This window comes from Sorex fumeus, unplaced genomic scaffold, assembly GCF_029834395.1.
Source record: "Sorex fumeus unplaced genomic scaffold, SorFum_2.1 ptg000047l, whole genome shotgun sequence".
In the NCBI taxonomy this organism is placed as follows: Eukaryota; Metazoa; Chordata; class Mammalia; order Eulipotyphla; family Soricidae; genus Sorex; species Sorex fumeus.
In genome coordinates this window covers 56,269,831-56,290,396 of record NW_026606104.1, presented here as the reverse complement: position 1 = coordinate 56,290,396, position 20,566 = coordinate 56,269,831, and the positions used below count along the sequence as shown (strand labels likewise).

At 51.7% G+C, this 20,566-nt stretch overlaps 1 long non-coding RNA gene across 1 annotated transcript in view; it reads left to right on the top strand.

Annotated features, from left to right (window-relative positions):
* Positions 1-20,566, top strand: part of LOC130032020 (uncharacterized) — a 206,244-nt gene that overhangs the window by 130,258 nt on the left and 55,420 nt on the right. Inside the window, exon 2 of the long non-coding RNA XR_008793722.1 lies at positions 6,538-6,617. This is a non-coding gene — a long non-coding RNA (uncharacterized LOC130032020). The remainder of the gene's footprint in view (positions 1-6,537; positions 6,618-20,566) is intronic.

Below are 20,566 nucleotides of genomic sequence, written 5' to 3'. Positions count from 1 at the left end.
CCAAGCAGTATGGGGTGACAGTGCCACATGGTGAGAGGGTCGAGTATAAGGGTCAGTGATTCGGGCCGACTCAACTCCTCAGGGAGAGCTGGAGCAAGGGATTTTTTTTTATTTTTTTGCCATCAGGTCCGCCCAGTTGTCATCTGTAAAGGGTATGAGGTAGACAGTTGTCCTCAACACTAGAACTGGCACAGTGCTGGCACATAAATGGGTGAGAGGTATCTTTGGTTGGTCGAACTGACTTGAATGCTAAGTAAGGTCTTTAAAGGGATTTGGGGAACGAGATCATGTGGCTATGTTTGTTTGGGGGCCATACCCAGTGATGCTCGGGGGTTATTCCTGACTCTGCACTCAGGAATCACTTGTGGAGGTATTAGGGGAACCATCTGCAATGCAGGTCAGTCACGTGCAAGCAAGCCCCTTACCTGCTGTACTATCTCTCCAGCCCCATCTATGAATATTTTTTTATTTTATTTCATTCAAGGGGGCCAAACCCAGAAGTGCTCAGGGCTTACTCTTGGCCCTGGTGCTCAGGTATTACTCTTGGTAGTGCTGGAAGGACCTTATGCGGTTACCAGGATCAATCTGGAGTCAGCTGCATACAAAGCAGTTGCCTTTCCAGCCTCTACAGTCTCTCCAGCCCCTGGATATTTTTTTAGGAAGAATATGGTAACCTTTAAAAAACAACTGAGGGATGAGTGATTGGATGGAGCTTTGAAATCCAACAGCTCCAGAAAGTAGACTATAGACCGAACACGATTGCCACTCGGTGCCTCTTTTGCAAACCACAGCACCCAAAAGGAGAGAGAGAGAACAAAAGGGAATGTCCTGCCACAGAGGCGGGGTGGGATGGGGGAGATGGGGAGTGGGAGGGATACTGGGACCCGTAGTGGTGGAAAATGGGCACTGGTGGAGGGATGGGTACTTGATCATTGTATAACTGAAACCCAAGCACAAAAATTTGTAAGTCTGCAACTGTACCTCATGGTGGTTCACTAATAAAAATTAAAAAAAAAAAAAAGAAAGAAAGAAATCCAACAGCTCCGGCTTTGTCACTCCTTAGCTGTATAAACGCCGACAATGCACTTCCCCCTCTATGCCTCGCTTTTCTTCTCTGCAAATGGGTTTAACAAATAAGGATATTTACCTTGTGCTCATAGAGAGAAAACAAAGTAAAACTTTTATGGGTGTGTTCTCCCAGCTACACAGACAGAGCAGTATTGCTCTGAGGATTAAATAAGAGGCAAGTAGAGAGAGAGTAGATGAGAATTCCTTTCCATAAGCAGGAGAGCCTGCCAACCTCAGGATCCTGACAAGGGAACTAAGCCCACAGGGGTGGGGGAGGGGGAATCTACCCCCCAACACATCCCGCTTGCTGGGGGTATGGGCCTGCTTCCTGGCAGCTGCACCCTGGCTGTGTTGGGAAGGATCCTCCCGCAAGGACATGCTTGTGTCAGTCCTGGCCGGGGGGACCATTTCTCCAGCAACTGCCCAGCCTCCACAGAGCCCAGTGCAGGAAGGGGTTAAATAGAGAATTTGCCTTTTACAGCAGCATTTTAGCCTAGAGAGTAAAACCCAGATTACTCAAAGAAGTAATCTTTTTTGAGATTACTCAAAGAAGTAATCACGCCGAAGTCCCCGTGAGGGAGGGTGTGGTAGGGAGCAGCATGTCAGATGGTGAATCTCATGGTGAACCCCATCAGGGTGAGTCGCTGTTGACCTGTGGGGTATTTGCATCATTGCATGAAAAGGACCAAGTCCTGGAGGCTTTACCTTCTCCATATGACTCTTTTTTTTTTTATTAGAATAGTGATTCACCATGAGGTACAGTTATATACTTAGAAACTTTCGTGTTTGTGTTTCAGTCATACAATGATCGAGTACCCATCCCTCCACCAGTGCCCGTTTTTCACCACCAATGGTCCCAGCATCCCTCCCACCACCCCCACCCTGTCCCCTTCACCCCACCCCGCCTCTGTGGCAGGGCATTCCCTTTTGCTCTCTCTCTCTCTCCTCTTGGGTGTTGTGGTTTGCAATAGAGGTATTAAGTGGCCATCATGTTTGGTCTGTAGTCTACTTTCAGTCCGCATCTCCTATCCTGAGCAGGTCATCCAAATACCTTTTACTTGGTGGTCCCTTCTCTATCTGAGCTGTCTTTTCCGCCAGCATGTGAGGCCGGCTTCCAAGCGATGGGGCAAACCTCCTGGTCCCTATCTCTACTATTCTTGAGTGTTAGTCTCCCATTCTGTTACTTTATATTCCACAGATGAGTGCAATCTTTCTACCTCCATGTGACTCTTAAGTCCCCAATAGCCCTTCAAGATTGCCGTGAGCACCCCCAGTTGACAGATTAGTAAACCAAGATATAGAGAAAGAAATATCCAATTAGTAGTGAAAGAACAACAGAACAAGGACTTGAATTTTATTGTCTGACTTTACTGTCCATAAAGCCTGGACTCTCCTCTCCTCTTAGCCCTTGGGTATTCTCACTGGTCTTCAGTGGACAAAAAAAAAAAAAAAACACTGGAAAAAGCATAGATATAACCAGTCTGTTTTCTTCTGAATTTGGCTGTGACGCCAGAAGTGAGAGAATCTAGATTTCTCGGGAACTTTGGCTACTCTATGAAACTAGTCATCTGGATTTGGAAACCACCATTGGCCCCTTTCCAGGGAGTATTTGATTCATCCCATGATGCACCGGAAGTTTAGTGGAGATAGTTTATGTGCCGAGCCTTGTTCTATTAGATGGGTCGGGGAGCATCACAAATTATAATAATTTTAGAAAAACTTTACTGTGAGCCAGTTGTCTATTGGTACTGTTATGTGCTCGCAATAGTACATTTAGACACTGCAGGGACTGACTCACATAATCATCATGAAAACCTCTGAGAGAGCTATTGTTAACTTCTTTTCAGACCAAAAAAATCAAAGTACAGAGGGGTTAAGCAGTTGTCTGATATTCTACAGCTAATGAGTGTCAGAGTCAGGATTAAGCCAGGCGGCCTGGGTCAGCTCTGAGATGTCTATCTTCCCCCCTCTATTGCAGTTCTCACACGCCTTATCCCTGTGAAGCTTTCTTGTCTAACCAGCATATTAAAATAGCACCAGCTGGGAATGTCGACTGGTTCAGCCCTTCTGGAAAACAGTATGGACGAGTCTCAAAAAATTAGAAATTGAGCTCCCATTTGACCCAGCAATACCACTCCTGGGAATATATCCCAGAGAGGCAAAAATGTATAGTCGAAGTGACATCTGCACTTGTTTGTTCATTGCAGCACTCTTTACAATAGCCAGAAACTGGAAGAAACCTGAATGCCCAAGAACAGATGACTGGTTGAAGAAACTTTGGTACATCTACACAATGGAGTACTATGTAGCTGTTAGAAAAGATGAAGTCATGAAATTTATATACAAGTGGTACAACATGGAAAGTATCATGTTAAGCGAAATGAGTCAGAAAGAGAGGGATAGACATAGAAAGATTGCATTCATCTGGGGGATATAAAGTAACACAATAGGAGATTAATACTCAAGAATAGCTGAGATCAGCACCAGGAGGATTACTCCATAGCTTAGTGGCCAGTCGGGCATTCTAGAGGAAAGGGCAGCTCAGATAGAGAAGGGAACACCAAATAAAGGGTGTTTGGAGGATCCTCCCAGGAGGGGAGATGCATGTCGAAAGTAGACTATGGACTGAACATGTTTGCCACTCAATGCCTCTTTTGCAGACCACAACATCCAAAAGGAGAGAGAGAACACAGGGGATTGCCCTGCCACAGAGGCAGGGGGGGATGGGGGGATGGGGGTGGGGGGGATATTATCCATGGTGGTGGAAAATGGGCACTGGTGGAGGGATGGGTATTTGATCATTGTATAATCAAACCCAAACACAAAAAATTGTAAATCTACAACTGTACCTCATGGTGTTTCACTAATAAAAAAAGAAAAATAAAAAAAAATAAAAATAAATCAGCCTACCACAAAAATAAAAAAAAATAGCACCAGCAATAACTTGATTACATTATCTGAGAAGCAAACTGGGCATTGAGGATGAATGATCCTGGAATTGTAAAGTGCTTGTCATCCTGGGGCCAGTGGGACAGAATCATGGTCACAAGTAAGTCCCAATAAGAACTTTGACTGCTGTATGCCCAATGGCAAGTCTTTTCACCTTACAGACATTGCTTTATTTATAGGATGGTTTTCCTGTCATAGTCTCCTAGCCTTCAAGCAGTTTTTAGAAATTAAATGAAACAAGATCTCAAAGTAAAAAAGAATAAAGTGCTGGGAAAGAGTTTGTTAATAGTTAAAGTGGTTAATAGCCACAGTGGTCAGTTTGGTGAATGAATGAATGAATGAATGAGTGGAACTAGCAATCCTGCAGACTGGCTCCCTGAGCTAACTATTCCCTTCTGGAGCTCCTTGGGAAATACTCAGGGTTCCTACAGGACTCTTTATCCCTGCCCATGCCCCATGTTCCTACTTCTTGAGTTATTTTGTGTCTCATTCTTGTCAGTCTTCAAGATTGCTTCAGCAATACATTTATTAATGTGCTCATGCCAGACTCTCTGGGGACAGCGAGATGGATTTAGATGCTCTCTGCCCTTGGGTGCTTGTAGGCTAGGAGGAGAAATGATGATGATGATGATGATTACAATTAGAACAAGAAACAGAAATTACTGAGCATTTACCACACATGCCAAATATTGTGTTGAGTTTGTGTATGCTTCATTTATTTAATCATGACAACAATTCCATTAACTGCTAACACCGCTGTCCCCGTTTCTACATGAGGAAACCAAATCAGACAGGCTAGCTTACCCAAGTTCATACAACCCTGAAGTTAGAGCCTGACATGAACATGAGAAATGAGATGTGGCAACAAACAAGCAGTTTCTGGTAAGGTGGTGGTGGCAGGAACAATGATGGTCTTAACGATAGTGTTTTTTTTTTGTGATAAAGAGCGAATCCCAACCCTCTTTTTTGGGGTGACTTCTAGAGGTACCGGGGGTTCATGTAGCGTAGAGGATAGAATCTCAGCCTTTTGCATGCAAGGCATGCAGTCAACCCACTGAGCCATCTCCCTGGCCTCAACGGTGGTGCATTTTTTTCCTTTTATTAGTATTTTTTTTTAATTTTCCCCTTACACTTTATATAAACATGTGGCTTACAAAGTTGTTTAGGATGATTTGTTACAGGCATTCAGTATTCTAACACCAATCCCACCACCATTACTCTAGGGGTGGTGATTTTGATAGTTACAGTGAGATTGGTAATAATGGTGCTAATGGCATTGCTGATGGTGGTAGTGGTGGTGGTGGTGGTGGTGAGGTGGTGATGGTGACTGGGGGAATGATGGTAGGGACTGTGAAAATCTCTGTCACCCACTGTGAATTTTGCTCTTGTGCGAGGCCCTAACCTGGGATCTTCCTACAGTCTCATTTAATCCACCTGATAATTTTTCAGTGTGAGGATCTTCACCTCTGTTTACGTGGCAGGACTCTAAGACGGGAAGAGGCAGAGGTGGCCAGCTCAAGGACACGCTTTCCCTCTGAGCCAGGTCTGAACTGAAGCAGGCCTCCCTGCAGGGGCCACTGTGCTCCCTCTTGGGGCTCTCTAGCCTGTGGACCCTGGGGCCAGACATCTTAGAGATGCTCCGTAAGCATCTGTTGAACTGATGTCAAACGAGTGGATGCTGAAGAGGGGGGCAAGTCTTAAGCTAAGACATAAATTATATGTCTCAAATGAGTACGTGTGACCATTGTTTATGAATATGTGGTAGCGCTGTGATTACTAAAATGCAAGTTCATTGTAAAGCATTATGTTCCTCATGGCTTTCACATCATTTTCCTCAGAGAAAAGAAACCGTAGCGTTAGCCTCAGGAGGAGTTTTGAGAAATATTTTCACAGGAAGGGATTCCTTGTGCTGAGCATGGTGGGAAGCATCATGCCATCCTGCAGGGCATCTTTTAAGTGTTTTACCAGCATCTGGCACAGGGGAAGAAGCCTACCAGACTGGGGCATGGGAACTTGTCTTACTAAACTCAAACTTTTATGCTCAGTAAATTGAACCTCCTAAGATCTGACCCCCCCTCCCCCGCACACACATCTAATGACGTTCCCAAATGGCTATCAAGTGCAGGCATGAATGGATGTATATTGAAAAGAAGGATGAAGCATGGCAGTTCCCACTCGGGGAGCCCAAGAGGGGCTGTGGTCCCCAAGGAGTGCTTGAGAATGAGAGTTTCTTGCCTGAGAGCAGAACAGTGTCAGGGCATTCCACAGGGGCTGGTGACCTTGACTCTCAGCTCTGCCAGTGGGGTCAGGAGGCCATGCTTGTGTCCTTGGGAGTGGGGGGCAGGGAAAGCCTTGGTCTTGACTCTAATGACCACCCTGGAGAAGAGGATGTGGCCGGCAAGTCTGGGTGGCAGCTCTCAGCATAACTGCGCTCACCATTTTTGGATGCAGTTTTCATACTCCAGTGGAGATGGACAAATGGTGGTGGTTTAATATTCTCACTCTCTCTACTGCCCACAGGTCTCCCTCTAACACAGTCCTCCAGGCTCTTAGACATCTCTGCTCCTCTCCACCATGAGACCACGGCCCACCTTTGGCAGGTAAGCTCCCCTGTGTCTCCCCCATACCAGCCAGAGTCAGGACACTATGGCCTGAAGCAGATGGGAAGGCTTCAGCCTGAGCCCCTTACTTGTTGAGACTTCCCGTGTTCAGAGCCCTCCAGCTGGTCTCTGTGACATACCAGCAGGTACCATTCAGAACCTGTCCTGGGAGAGAAGCCAAGGAACCAGTTCTGACCCGCGATCTGCCTTGACTGCTGGGGGAAACCTCAAGCAAGAACCTTCCTTTCTGGGGCTCTGTTTGAAGAGTAAGGGAGTAACAACTCAGTGACCTGGGCAGGCCACCACCAGCGGAGGCTCCTGGAGGGTCCAGGGTGGAGGGGAGCCAACTGCAGCTTGCCCTGGACACCTCAGGGACCTCTGGGACCTCTCTGGTCCCCACAGCACTGACCTGGACTGTGTGTGTGCCCATGAGGTCTGGCTCATTCGTTTGGGATAGGAGGCTGTGTCCACCTCCTAGCAAACTCTGCTCCATGTGAATCTCAGACATGGACAGCCACCAGCTCTGCCCTGCTCTGCGTGTGACCATAGGCTGTCGTGTGCTGTGAGTGTGAGTCGGCTCACACAGAGTGTGTGGGTGAGGGACCATGGGGAACAGGGCAGTGGTCCTAAATAGAGGGGTTGGTGCAGAGTCAAAGTTCTGAGCAGTGGGCAGCACCACAGAGCAAGTAGGGGGGAACGGCCGAGGGGAGGAGCAGGGGCCCTGTGCAGAAGTTGGGGCCACCCCTCTCTCTGAAAGGCTCAGCTGGATCCTGGTTTATCCTGGCCTTACCCTGTGACCTGATATCTCGGGGAGCCCCTTCTGAACCCTAGCTAAGTCCAGCTGGCCTTGGCCACACACTGTTGCCACGTACCATATCCTTAGTCATTCCTGTACCTCCAAGATGCACACAGGGAAACTTGGCCACTCGACCAGGCTGCACCTCCTGGCTTTCGTGCAGGGTCCCAGGTCGTCTCTCCTGACATACCAGGTTCCACCCTGACCCTTTGCAGGGTGGAAGCCCCAGATAGGTGCCCAGGAAGGAAATAAACCAGGCCTGCTTGTCGGGCAGATTTGCTTCCACTTTGCTCAGTGCTAGGGTTGGGTTTGGAAGTTCGGGGATGAGGACCACCCTGACCCTCCAGAAGTTTCTTCTCTAGAGGAGGAGCTTCCCAGTCTGGAACCCCTTTGATGACAGAAAGGAAACCCCTCCATCTGAGCTGGGGGCGGGGGGGGCTCAGGGAAGACCACTGGTGGGGGCGACAGTGCCCTGGGCTTTGAAGGCGTGTAGAATGTCACTGGGTGGAAAGTGGAAGCAGGCCTTCCAGCCGAGGGGTGAGCGAGTGCCCAGCTAGGGTGGCTGGGATGTGGGCACAGGGAGGGGTGGGTGGAAGTGCAGCTGGCAGGAACGGGCGGCCTTTGAACGCCATGCCAGGGAGCTGGCCTTGAGCCCGATGGAAGCAAGGGAGGGAGGTATTCAGAGGCACAGTGCCAAGAGAGGCGTCGGGCTGGGGAAGAGCCCAGTTTTCCGGCAGTACCCCCTTCCGGCCCACCCTACCCTCCCTCATCCCCAAGAAGCTCTAGCCGCCCCCGGCCAGAACCCTAAATGAGGGCCCCTTGCACCCTCCGCTCCTGTAAGCACGGGCGCCTCCCACCCTGGAATCGCTTTCTGTGTGGCGAGTTCTGCCCCCCACGTCATTTTGGTTTCCCCTCTCGGCAGAACTGTGAATCATTTTCCCTGGCATGTCCTGAGCACTGTAGGGCGAGCAGGCTCGAGCCAAGAGAGCTGCCTCTCCAGGGGCCCCGGCACCATCCCACGGAGCCTTGGTCCCTCTCAGGCACTGCCCTAGAGAAGGGCCGCTCCCCATGCTGCTGCGGGCTCCTGACCCCTGCCGTGGACAGGCGCCATGGCCTACGAGACAAGCACATGAAGGGACTGTTGGCATCCGTGCCTCACCAGGACAGCAGGTCAGTCTGACTTCCCTTGGTGGGGTCCAATCAGTGGGGCCTTCCTCACCCACCTCTGTCCTGGGGATCCAGGCCAAGGCCAAAGTAAGACGGCCCCTTCTTCAGAAAGGACGTGGATACATATAGATCAGCCCCCAGGGAGGAAAGACAGAAGCACCGGCAGGCCCATGAGGTGTGGAAAATGGGGGCAGGGCACACTCCATGGGCACAGCTGTGGACAGATGGAGGTTCTGTCCTGTCAGGGCCATGGTGGGAAGGGACATGGCGACCTCCGAGTAGACGGGCTTGGTGCTGGCCTGCACTAACCTATCACCAAGATGCACACAGGGAAACTGGGCCTCTGGGACCAGGCTGCCCGGAGGAGCACGGTGAAGTCAGAGGCCATATCAGGTCGAGTGGCCGGGCTGCAGCAGGAGCTGCCTAATTGGGGCTTCTCTAGAACTGTCATTGCCGGCCACCCTCACGCACCCCGAGGTAGTTAGTTCTGGAGATGTTCCTGTTTGTGTGGGCTGGGGGGTACCTGAGAGGGGTGAATAAACACAGTCCCTGTCCCCAGAACAGAAAGGAAGTAGACAGGCCCTGGGATGCTCGTACCAAAGAACTACTGATGCATGAATGGGGTAGCCGGAGTGCTCTGGGTGAGGGTGCCCCGAGGGCAGGAATGGGAGCCAGTGGGGTTTTGTGAAGAGGAAACCTGGGCCAGGGAGTAATACCAGGAATAATTATAGCTACTGCCTCGAGAGCACTGCCCACGCACCAGGCACCTCTGAGGGCTTGCGTGGAAATACTTTCATTCTGCTGTGCAGCTACTCACCAAGATGGAGCTTCCTCCCTGCCGCTTGAACAGGTGAGGAGCCTCGAGCCACAGGAAGGCTGTCACTAGCTGAGGCACAGCCCCGAGGGAAGATGCTGGCCAGGTTACACGCGGGCCATGTGGCCTCAGAGTCCATGCTTGGATGCGCTTGAGAATGTGAGCACTAAGCCAGCAGCCGGCCTGGAGGCACCCACAAAGGGCTTGAGAGTCTGGCACAAAGTGCTCACTGGGAGAAGACAGGGGTGCAGTGGATCTGAAGGGAGAGAGAGAGAGAGTGGGGCGGGAGTTAGCCCTGCAGACAAGGTTCCCGCTAGGACAGAGGGAACTGTCACTCAGGTCTATGTCCTGGGTGACCTTGAGGCACTGACATTGCTGGGTAATGGCAGGGTACCAGGTACAGACATAGTAAGTGGCACTATGGGCACTATGGCCAATGTCCCCTCGTCCCAAAGACCAGGGCACCTGGGGAACCTGCCTACCTTCCACTGCAAATCTTCCCCACCTGCCCTGTCCATATTTGGCGATGAAGGACGTTGTGTCCTTTGGGATCCCACACATTTGTCACCGCTTCCCTCAGTGGTTTCCAGGGGATCTAATCTGGTCACAGCACCACAAGCTCCCCACCCCCCAAATCACAATCACAAATCATCCTGTTATTCGTCGATTGCCTCGAGCAGGCCCCAGTAACGTCTCCTTCATCCTAGCCCTGAGATTATATTCAAGGCTCTTTAGGAGAATGAGACCCATCATTGTTACTGATATTTGGCATACTGGGTACGCAACGGGGAGTTTGCCAGACTCTGCCGTGTGGGCAGGCTACATTCTCCTGCCCCCGCGCCTGGCTGCCCTCGCCGGAGCCCTTTGGAGGGGAGCGGGTTGAGCCTTCCTCCCCGCCCCGACCAGGGCTCCGGCAGCCAAAGACCTCCAAGACCAGCCACCACCATGCTGAGACCCCACCCCCCAAGGCAAGGAAAATACACATCAGTCAAGAGGGACTTGAAAAAGAGAACCCAAACCCTGCTGATAAGGGATTGCTTTTCTGATGTTTGAGACTTCAGGGAACTGGTATGTTTCAAAGACCCTTTTCCCTTCTTCGGAAGAGCGGGTGATGCCTGGGAAACCCTGGGCGAGAACTCAGCTCCCAACTTCCTAGCTGGGCACCCTTAGGTGAAGCAACTCATTTCTCTTCAGTTTCCAGCTCCATAAAGTGGGAGAAAACTTCCCCGTGGAAATCAAGAGGGCATAATGTGAGGAACCCAGGAGAGGCCAGGCTTAGCAGAAAGCATGTTCAGGCTTCCAGTTTGCTTCTGGGGCTTCAGTCTCCTTCATAAAGTGAAAGGTTGGAGAATGTCAGTCTTTATCCCAGTGAACCCAGCCATTCTTGATTGAAAGCTGCCACATCCGGGAACTAGATCTGTCAACACATTAACACACTCATACAGAGAGAGAGAGAGAGAGAGAGAAACAGAGAGAGAGAGAGAGAGAGAGAGAGAGAGAGAGAGAGAGAGAGAGCGCTACCTCCAAGTGCAGGCAACCTTGTTATGTTTACACTGCAAAGATAGACGCTGCATGTTTAGGCTAGAGAGATGGGAAGACTCTCGCTTCCATGAAACCGACCCAGGTTCAATCCCTGACACCACATATGGACCCTGAAACTTGCCAGGAATGATCCCTGAGTACAGAGCCAGGAGTAAACCCTGAGCTGGGAAGGGAGGGTGGGAGGTTTCAAAAACTGAAGATGCATTTCAAAGTATATTTCCTACGGCTATACAATCAACAGCATCTTTCATTTTCTTCCAATAATGAAAGTGATACATTTCTGTTGAGAAATTTGGGGGAAGTACAGGAAAAGGGAAAAAAAAATGCTACCCAGTGTTCCACACTCCAAACGATCAGAGCCGCTTCGATAGTGACTCTCCCTCCCTCCTCTTTTCTATACACACAGAGCTTTAAAGGCACCTATCAGGAGTGACACCGTCTATATTTTGACTCAAAACTGAGCTGGTGAGCCTGGCCCCTGGGCAGCGGCAGGGTCCCTGTGCCCGAGCGGAGCTGACTACAGCTGCCTCTCAGCTGTTCATGCCCGCAGCCCCACCCCTGGCTGGGCAGCGGACTGGAGGCGTCTGACTTTTGCATATTCTGTGTCTCTGGTGGTACACATTTGACACTAAATTTAGCTTCACCTCTTGGGCAGCCGGCCGGGGGGCTCATGCACATAATGGACGCCTTATGCGACCCACCTTGAAATGTTCCTCTTGCCGCCCAGTCCGGTGCTGTCGGAGAACAAGCTGGGCCCCTGTTCCTGCCCCTGCCAGGAAGGGGCTGGGGTTGCTGTTCATGGCTCAGCAAACTGGACCGGGGCGGGCGGGTGACCCACCCAACACACGAATAGTTAGTTGCCTTTCTGCACAAGGCATGTTTTTCCAGGACAGGCTTTGATTTGAGCTGGAACAGTGGAGAGATGCTTCCGGAGAAATGGCTGGGCGGGGAGCTGGCGGCAGGGCGGCAGGGTGCTTGATACCCATCGGGTCCACCGGGTCCACCGGAGCCCCACCTCAGCAGTTTACTTTTGTCAAGTCTCTACAAAGGGACAATGTCCTTTGATGCCCTGTTTTGTCCTGGGAACCGCCCTGTGATTGTACAGACGAGGAGTTGAGATGGAGACGAGGATTTGGATTGTTGAATGTCCCCAGGAAGTGGGGACAGGTCCTGAAGCATGAACCTAGGTCCCACTCACTTCACTTGCATATTGGGTGATCCGTTCCTTGCCCTTGTTTCCTCTGTGTTCCATAGAATTCCTCCAAAATGAAGGTAACTTTCATTGTAACATGAAAATCGATGCATGGGGGCTGGAGCGATAGTACAGCGGGTAGGGGTGTTTGCCTTGCACGCAGCCAACATGACCAACCCAGGTTCGATTCCCAGCATCCCATATGGTTCCCCCGAGCACTGCCAGGAGCGATTCCTGAGTGCATGAGCCAGGAGTAACCTCTAAGCATCGTCAGGTGTGACCCAAAAAGCAAAAAGTAAATAAAATAAAATAAAATAAAATAAAATAAAATAGATGCATGTGCACCAAGGATGAAGTTCATCTGCAGAGCATTTGCCTAGCATGCTTGAGGATCTGGGTTTGAGACACAGGGCTGCAGGAAAAGAAAGAAAAAAAATCATGCATGCTTATTGAAAGTAGATATGCCCAGCGGCTCTGTTCCAAAAGCACAAATCTGATTGTGGGAATCGCTCACTTCCAAATGAAGGGCATCTGCCTGTGCCCACAGGATGAGGCCCACGTGCCTCGGCCCGACTGTCCACCCCATGGCCTGCCCTCTAGGTCTTCTCGGACTGGTGATCTTTCTGCTGACACCCTCACTTCTTCACCAGAAAGCTGCTTTTTTTTTTTTTATTAGTGGAGACACCATGAGGTACAGTTGTAGACTTACAAATTTTTGTGCTTGGGTTTCAATTATACAATAATCAAATACCCATCCCTCCACCAGTGCCCATTTCCCACCACCACAGAACCCAGTATCCCTCTCACCCCCACCCCCCCATCCCACCCTGCCTCTGTGGTAGGGCATTCCCCTGAAAGCTGCTTCTTAAGGCAGGAGATGCCTCAAGGCTGCTCCCTGCTTCCCTGGACCCACTCAGGGCCAGACACACTGTCAAAGCCAGTCAGTGTATTGTCCCTGCCCAGTCCCCCATCCCCCCCCTCATTCCCACCCCCCCACCCCCCGCCAGGCCTTCTGTGAGAGCTGGGTGCTTTAATCCAGGCTGAGAACTAAGTCCGGGCTGTGAAGCAACTACCAGCCCCACAAGGAAGTGGTTGCTTGGCTGCACTCCCAGGAGGGCCAGTGGGGCCCAGTCAAGGAATTCAGAGCCTGGGCAGCCTGGGAGGAAGCAGAGGAAGGGCGTCCCGTGTGTGTGCTGGCCAGGACCCTGACTCCATTGCCCCCACCTCGGAGCCATGGCACCACCTGTGTGACACGGTCCCAGCCACAACCGGTGGTGGCTCTGTGACTTGCTCAAGTGTCGAAGCTCTTTAGGGGCAAGTCATAGCCACCACAGGCCTAAAGGGAAAAGGAGGGGGGAAAAAAAACTCAGGAGAGACTGGCTGGGCTCTGGCAGGGTGGGACCCTCCCCTGTGCCCCACCTGGGCCAGCATCTGGGGCTCAGACTCTTTATGAGGGACAGGTAAGGCCTGGAGGGTTTCACAGCCTCACCTGCCGCCTGCTTGCTAGGGATGCTCTCTCTGAGACTCAGTTTTCTCATCAGCAGAGTGGGGCTAGTGCAAGTTACCTTTGGGGGGGTGGAATATATATTTCTTTATCAGGACCACACCAAGTGGTGCTGGGGCCTGGGGGGGCTGTGGGATTGGCTCAGCGATGTGGCCTGATGGTTTAAAATCTCCAGCCTGGCTGGCTAGTGCACTGGTTGGGGACCCTAAGGCTATAGCCTGTGTTGCTTGAGGAGGCCACATGGTGCTGGGGACTGAACTCAGAATCTCAGACATACCAGGCAGGTGCCGCTTGAGCTTCTTCCCTGGCCCCATGGGTTTTTGTACCCTGTGGGCAGGTGTTTTTTTTTTTAAAAAAAGTTTGTCCAGGAAGCAGCAAGCACACCATGAATGCCTGCATGACTTCTTCCCGAGGCTCTCAAGGGTTGACCCTAATGAGAGTCTGGACAGGTCAGAAGAGCGGTGGTCTCTGGGGTCTCTGGGGTAGGTCTCCAGTGCATCAGAGACCCGCCCCCCGGTCCTGGGGGCTTAGCCAGGAATGAACCTCGAGTTCTTTTGAAAAGGTAAGTTTTGTAATGGAGTCATTCTGCTTTACTCTCGTCTTTCCAGAAGCTGTCTTTCATCCGTTGCTTTATGTATTTATTCATTCCAATATCTCTGTGACCTCCACCAACTACCAGATGTGACAGGAGACTCTCAGGGACTCAAAATGCCTGGCAGTTAACCAGGGACTGTAATTCTGGATGAAAACAAAAGAAATAATGGGGGTGGGACAGAGTGTATAGGTCAGAAGGGTGGTCAGTCCTGCAGGCTTGATCAGAAAGCTCCCTTAAAGAGAGGACACAATAATGAACCTGTCAGGAAACAGAAGAGAAAAACCCAGCATCCAAAGGAATGCCACTATAAAATATTCAAGAATAAATTTAAGGCCACATTATAAATTAGTCCATATAGGTAGGAGAGTCAATCAACCCTCAGTGATTATTTTCCCCCTTAAAATCATTACAAAGTCTCTGAGAAAAGCCAGCCCAAGTTCATCTCCTGGGTAAGTTCAGTGTGGGTGAGGATAGAGACTTGTGCCTTTAGTGACAAGAACACTGAGGTGATGTTAGATCAATTGTGAGTGAGTGCAGTGGCTGAGAATGAGAAGAAAAGCCAGTGGTTCTGCACACGAGGCAGAGTCAGTCAGCTAGGAATTTACAGAAGGAAAAAATTAATAAAACTTATGCCTCATTCCTGGGGCAAGAAGTGCCAGGTGATGAAAGGGCACGAAACCATAAAGGTATAAGAAGAAAAATAAATAGCAGCACGTTGCACTCAGGCATAGTGGGATGGATACTGCCTCCTTCACAATCAGACCTAAACTGGGAGTCACAAAAGAAAGTGATTTAAAGCCCTACTGGTAAAAAGCTGGAGCAATAGCACAGCGGGTGGGGCCTTTGCCTTGCACGCGGCTGACCCGGGTTCAATTCCCCCGTCCCTCTCAGAGAGCCCGGCAAGCTACTGAGAGTATCCCGCCCACACGGCAGAGCCTGGCAAGCTCCCCGTGGCGTATTCAATATGCCAAAAACAGTAACAACAAGGCTTACAATGGAAACGTTACTGGTGCCCGCTCGAGCAAATCGGTGACCAGCGGGAGGACAGTGCTACTGGTAAAAAGCACCTCAGCAAAGAGAAAGGAGAATGAGAGCGAATTTCCACGTTTGTACGACAAGCAAAGGGTTTGCAGTGCTCCTGCAGAAACTCTCATAAAATGAGGCAAACTGCAAGTAGAAAAGCCACCAGAGAATGTGAACAGGCTAGTGGCACGAGCCTACAGTCAGAGCATGACGGGCACAAGAGAAAGGCAGCTGGCACCAGATCGGAGATGCACATTAGCCCCGTGTCCTTGGGGGGAGCCTGTCTCCTGGAGCCAGAATGCTGGGGGAAACGAGGGTTGGGAAGCAGCTCCCTGGAGCTCTGCCAGCAGGCTGTGAATTGAAACCTGTTTTCTGGGGGGAGAGATTGGCCGTGCCAGCAGCGCCAAAGGTGCACACACCACAGCTGACTTCCAAGCGGGGCAGAAAAGCAGGGGAAATGGGTCCCAAGTCGCATAAACCTATCCGCCTTTGTATCTAGAAGAGCCTGGGTCTGGTTGGTCGCCACATCCCACAGGGCACCCTGCCCTGTGGCCAAGGAGCCCCTGCTCCAGGGAAAAGCACGTTCCGCTCCTGAGACTCGGGTCCCGACGTTCTTGCCGAGTGACCACGACAAACCTCGTTTCACCTGTGCTTCTGTCCTGTCGGGGTGATTCGGTCACACTGAGCTCATGCCCAGCTGCCCTGTACCTCCTGTTTGTTTTTGTTGGTTTGGGGGCCACACCTGGCCGTGCTCAGGGCTTGTGCTCAGTTCTGCACTCAGGGTTCGCTCCTGGCAGGGCTCAAGGGACCATATCGGGTGCCGAGATCAAACCCAGGTCAGCTGCATGCAAGGCAAGAGCCCACCCCGCTGTGCCATGGCTCTGACTCCCTGCAGTTCCTGTTTGAAGGGAGCTCGTTTAGCACAAGGATTTTCTCTGCGAGCACACCATTGTGAAGGCATCAGGGGATGCTCAGGAAAGCAAAACCAAAGCCAACATACAACAAGGCACGAATTCCCTCGTGACATGGGCCCGTGCTTCTGTGAAGCAGCGCCAGAGAGACCAGGGGGCAGGAACATGCTGTTCTGGTGGCAACAACTCTGCTTCTCAGCATCTGTCTGTGTATGACCGATCAAGCACCGAGTACTGAGTTGAGTGAGGAGAGGAATTTGCAAATGTGGCAGCATGGATGAGGAGGGTGAACAGCGCAAATCCAGGGTGACTTTTCTCTCTTTCCCTCCTTGCACTTAAAATACTTTTACTCTCTAGAGTGGACACGCCTGAGTAAAATCAGCCAAAGTCGTAGAGGTATTTTTATTTTGGAAAGGAAACCCTGTAGCTGATGGCATTCCATTGTCAAGATGAAGGCTAATTAACATTCAAATAAAAGTGTGAGTGACTCCATATAGGCAGATATATTTTATATGTTGCCCTGTGCCACACAGACTTCTAATCCCTTCACATATATTGATTTCTATTTTTACCAGGGACTGGAGCGATAGCACAGCGGGTAGGGCGTTTGCTTTGCATGCAGCCGACCTGGGCCGACCCCAGTTCGATTCCTCCGCCCCTTTCGGAGAGCCCGGCAAGCTACCGAGAGTACTGCGCCTGCTTGGCAAAGCCTGGCAAGCTAACCGTGATGCATTCGATATGCCAAAAACAGTGACAAGTCTCACAATGGAGACATTACTGGTGCCTGCTCAAGCAAATCGATGAACAACAGGAGGACAGTGCTATACAGTGCTATTCTTGCCAGGAGTGATAGTTACTATCATTAGTGTCCTCCTTTACAGGTGAGAAAATGGAGACAGAGAGAAGTCAGGTAACTCGCCCTGGGCCATAGCTAGTAAGAAGCAGAGTGGAGACTCGGCTCCAGGCCATTTGGGTTCATAATTGGTGCTTCCAACGGCAGTCCTGGGCCACACCTGGGCCAGGACATCAGAGATACCCAAGAGATTGCCTAGACTTTGCCTCAAGGTACTTCCAGTCTAGCTTAGTGGCTTTTTCAGGTTCAATCTGGGTCTCCAAGTGGATACTAGCCCAGCCTTCCAGACCCCTGAGCCTGCCTCTCCTTCCTTTCTTGCCTCCTCTCAGGTACTCCTTTCCCCCGACAAGGGCTTCCCACCACAGCCACATCACCCACCAATGCGTGTCCACCATGATGAGCTACAGTGGCTTGCACTCAGCCTCCGCGCCTCGGCTCAACTGTCATCTTCCTTCTTCAGTTAGGGAAGTGAGGCTCCTTCTCATCACTCTCTCAGTTTTGCAACCATAGAGCCAGTCTCTCCTCTCCTTTGTCGGGTGACCCCCTCTCATGAACTCATCTGGGAAATACCCGAATCCCCAGTACCCAACACTTGCCGTCCCCCCCCTCCACCTGTCTGCCTCCCAACAGAGTGTGCTAAACGAATACATGAACAGCCGAGGGAAGTGGCTCAGGCTCAGAGACCCCCAAAGGAGGAGGCCGGAGACTCAGAGGCCTGAACTGTCTGGCCGGGAGCCGCTGTGACCGCAGGACCAGGGGCTGGAGCTGGCAGAGCTGTGGGACCCACACTAGCCAGGGGGGTGTTCCTATGGCTTCTGCAAAACTCCCACTGTGGTGGGAAAGAGTAAGAAAGGTCCCATTCAGCTTCTCTTGGCATTTCCAAGGGAAAGGATGGGGTTTGGATTGGCTGGGCCAGGGACATCTTTTCTAAAATAGCTTCATGCATATTCAGTTTCTCCCTTAAATAGTTGGGTGGCTATTTTAAGCAGCTTCTACTCAGATGCCCACACAGAATGGCATCTACCTTGAGCATGTAAACCAGGGGGAAGCAAAGAAAAGGGTATAGGAGGACAGTGTGAGGAGGCTTTTGATGGACCCCTACCACTCCTCCCCCACCCCTTGGTGTGTTTTCCTCTCGGGGACTCTCTTGCATGAAATTGGAATCAGGGTTACCATGACAACTCACGGGCAGAGTTTTCCCATCCAGTGACCTCGCCCACCACTGCAGTTACCCCGGGCGGCCATGGCTCATGGCCCCCATCTCCTGCCATAGGCCGATGGGTACACAGTCCCCCCAGCCTCGTGGTACTGTCTTCTCATAACTGGCACACGGCTCTGACAGTTCCCAGCAGAGGGGAAGTGGAGGCCATGACAGGCCAGAGAGAGACACACTCACCAGAAGGTCGGGGTCATCCTGGACCACGCAGAGATGGACGGAAAGAGGGAAGGACTCTATGGAAACAGACCCTGGGCTGCTTGCTGGGGAGCACAAGAAAAGTGGGTCACGATTCAGGATGCGAGCAGGTCCATGGATCATTCTGCGGGTATTTGTCCAAGGTCTGATTATGTTTTCCTACACGGATTCGGGGGTGAAGTTGGAGATACGGGGTAGGATGTGCTACAGTGAGAAATACAGCATAGAGGAAATACATGGTACAGTTGCACATACAGTTGTAAATCCAGCATTTTAAGGTGCTACAGTTAGAAATTTAGTGTATGGCATGGTATGGTTGGAGGTACAGTGTATGAAGCTGCCAAGGGCACAAGATCAGAAAGGAAGGAAGGCTTTGAGGAGGCTGGGCCGGTGTGCCTCTGGCAGAGAGAAGAGTCTTCTGGAAGGACAGGCCTGGACAGGGGTGGCCTTTGTTCCACAGAGCAGGCCCAGCACACACAGAAGACCAGGGGTGGGAAGTGGCAACCCAGTTCGGGGGACGCCAGTTCAGATTTACTAGTGTGGCCCCGAGGAGAGGGGTGTGAGAGCGTGGAGACCTATTCTCAGGTGCTGGGGCATCTGCTCAAAGACCTGATGGCAGGTTTGGACAGAGCCCCGGGGAGGGCGCCCAGGGTCTGCACATGGAACTGGGATTGTGTGGGAGCAACAGTCAGGGTCCCCGGGGGGTAGCAGGGGCTGCGACGGGGCGTGGGCTGACTTCGAAACCCCCCACGTTCAACCAGCTCAGCTCTACGTCCCCAAAAGGGACTTGCTGACTTTTCCACATGCCAAGTCCTGTTCACAACTGTCACTCTGCCTTTATCCCCCAAAACGGGCTTAGTTCAGGGCACCTTGATTCGGGCCAGAGGCACATGAGAACGTTCAGGAAGACAGGAGAAAGCAGAGGAAACAGAGGGAGGGAAGCTATGCTTCCCCCGGTGGCCCATCCATCCAGGCCTGCCCGCCCCCTCGCCCGTGGCTCTCAGCAAGTTCCTCAGAAGGAACCCCCGCAGGAGTCCCGACACCCCAAGGCGGCCACATCTGTGTGCTCGCGCCTGCCCAGTGCTCCCCAGCTGCAGGCCGCCGCCTCCTCCTCCTCCTCCTCCGTGTGCTCATTCCCTCACTCGCTCATCTGGAGCCGCGGACAGGGAAATCACGGCACGATTTCTTAGCTGCCTGCTCAGAAGCGCTGACGCTCCGACCTCAGAGCGTGTGTGTCTCCCGTGTTCGGTGTCTGAGGGCAGCACACAGAACTTTCAGCGGATTCTCCGGGGATGGATGACCCAGAAAAGGTTAGGAACTGTCATCGATCGGGATGGAAATTGGTTTCTCCTCCAGCAAATGGTGTCACTTCCTGGGAGCGGACTGGGAGGAGGGAACACGGAGGGAAATTCCCAGCTAAGCACAGGCTGTCTCTGCTCCCGGGCTGGCAGCCCGGCTCTGGCTCTGCTTGGCGTAGTCATCATCGTGCTGAGCTGGGCCCGCAGGCTTTGGGCAACCACAGAGGGAAGCAGGAATAACACCTCCCCCTCCCCACCCCCCCCTCCACACACACACACATATACACACACAATCAGGAGTCTCCCCACTCCACTCCAGGCCTCCAGGCCACATTAGCCGAATGGGAGGATGGCCTTCCCTTCGCCTTTAGAGAGATTTAGAGAGAATGAGGAAAGCAAGTGAGCCCTCCCAGCAGGAGCCCCGGGAGGGGGCAGGCAAGGAAGGGAGGAGGCACTGCTGAGGTCTGTGCATCTGTTAGAAAAGTCAGGTGATGCCTCCCCCTCTGCAAAGCCCACAAAGGCTTCCTGTGTCTGAGTAAGAGCCAGAGGCCTCGCAAATGACTTCCTGGCTGGGATGGCCCGTGACTTCTCAGTCCTACCTGGTCTCCATCCTTCCCCCTCAGGCTAACCCCTGGGCCTTTGCACTTGATGATTCTTCTACTGAGCTCACTGTTTTTTCTCTCTCTCTCCCTCCCTTCCTTCCAGTTCTTTTCTTAAATGTGCCCATTCTGGGTAAAGCTCCTTCCGGTCCCCTATTTATGGGGCAGTGCCTCCTACTGGCACCACCCCATTCCCTGTTCCTCTTCCCTGCTTGTTGTTGTGGAAAACACCCACCACCAT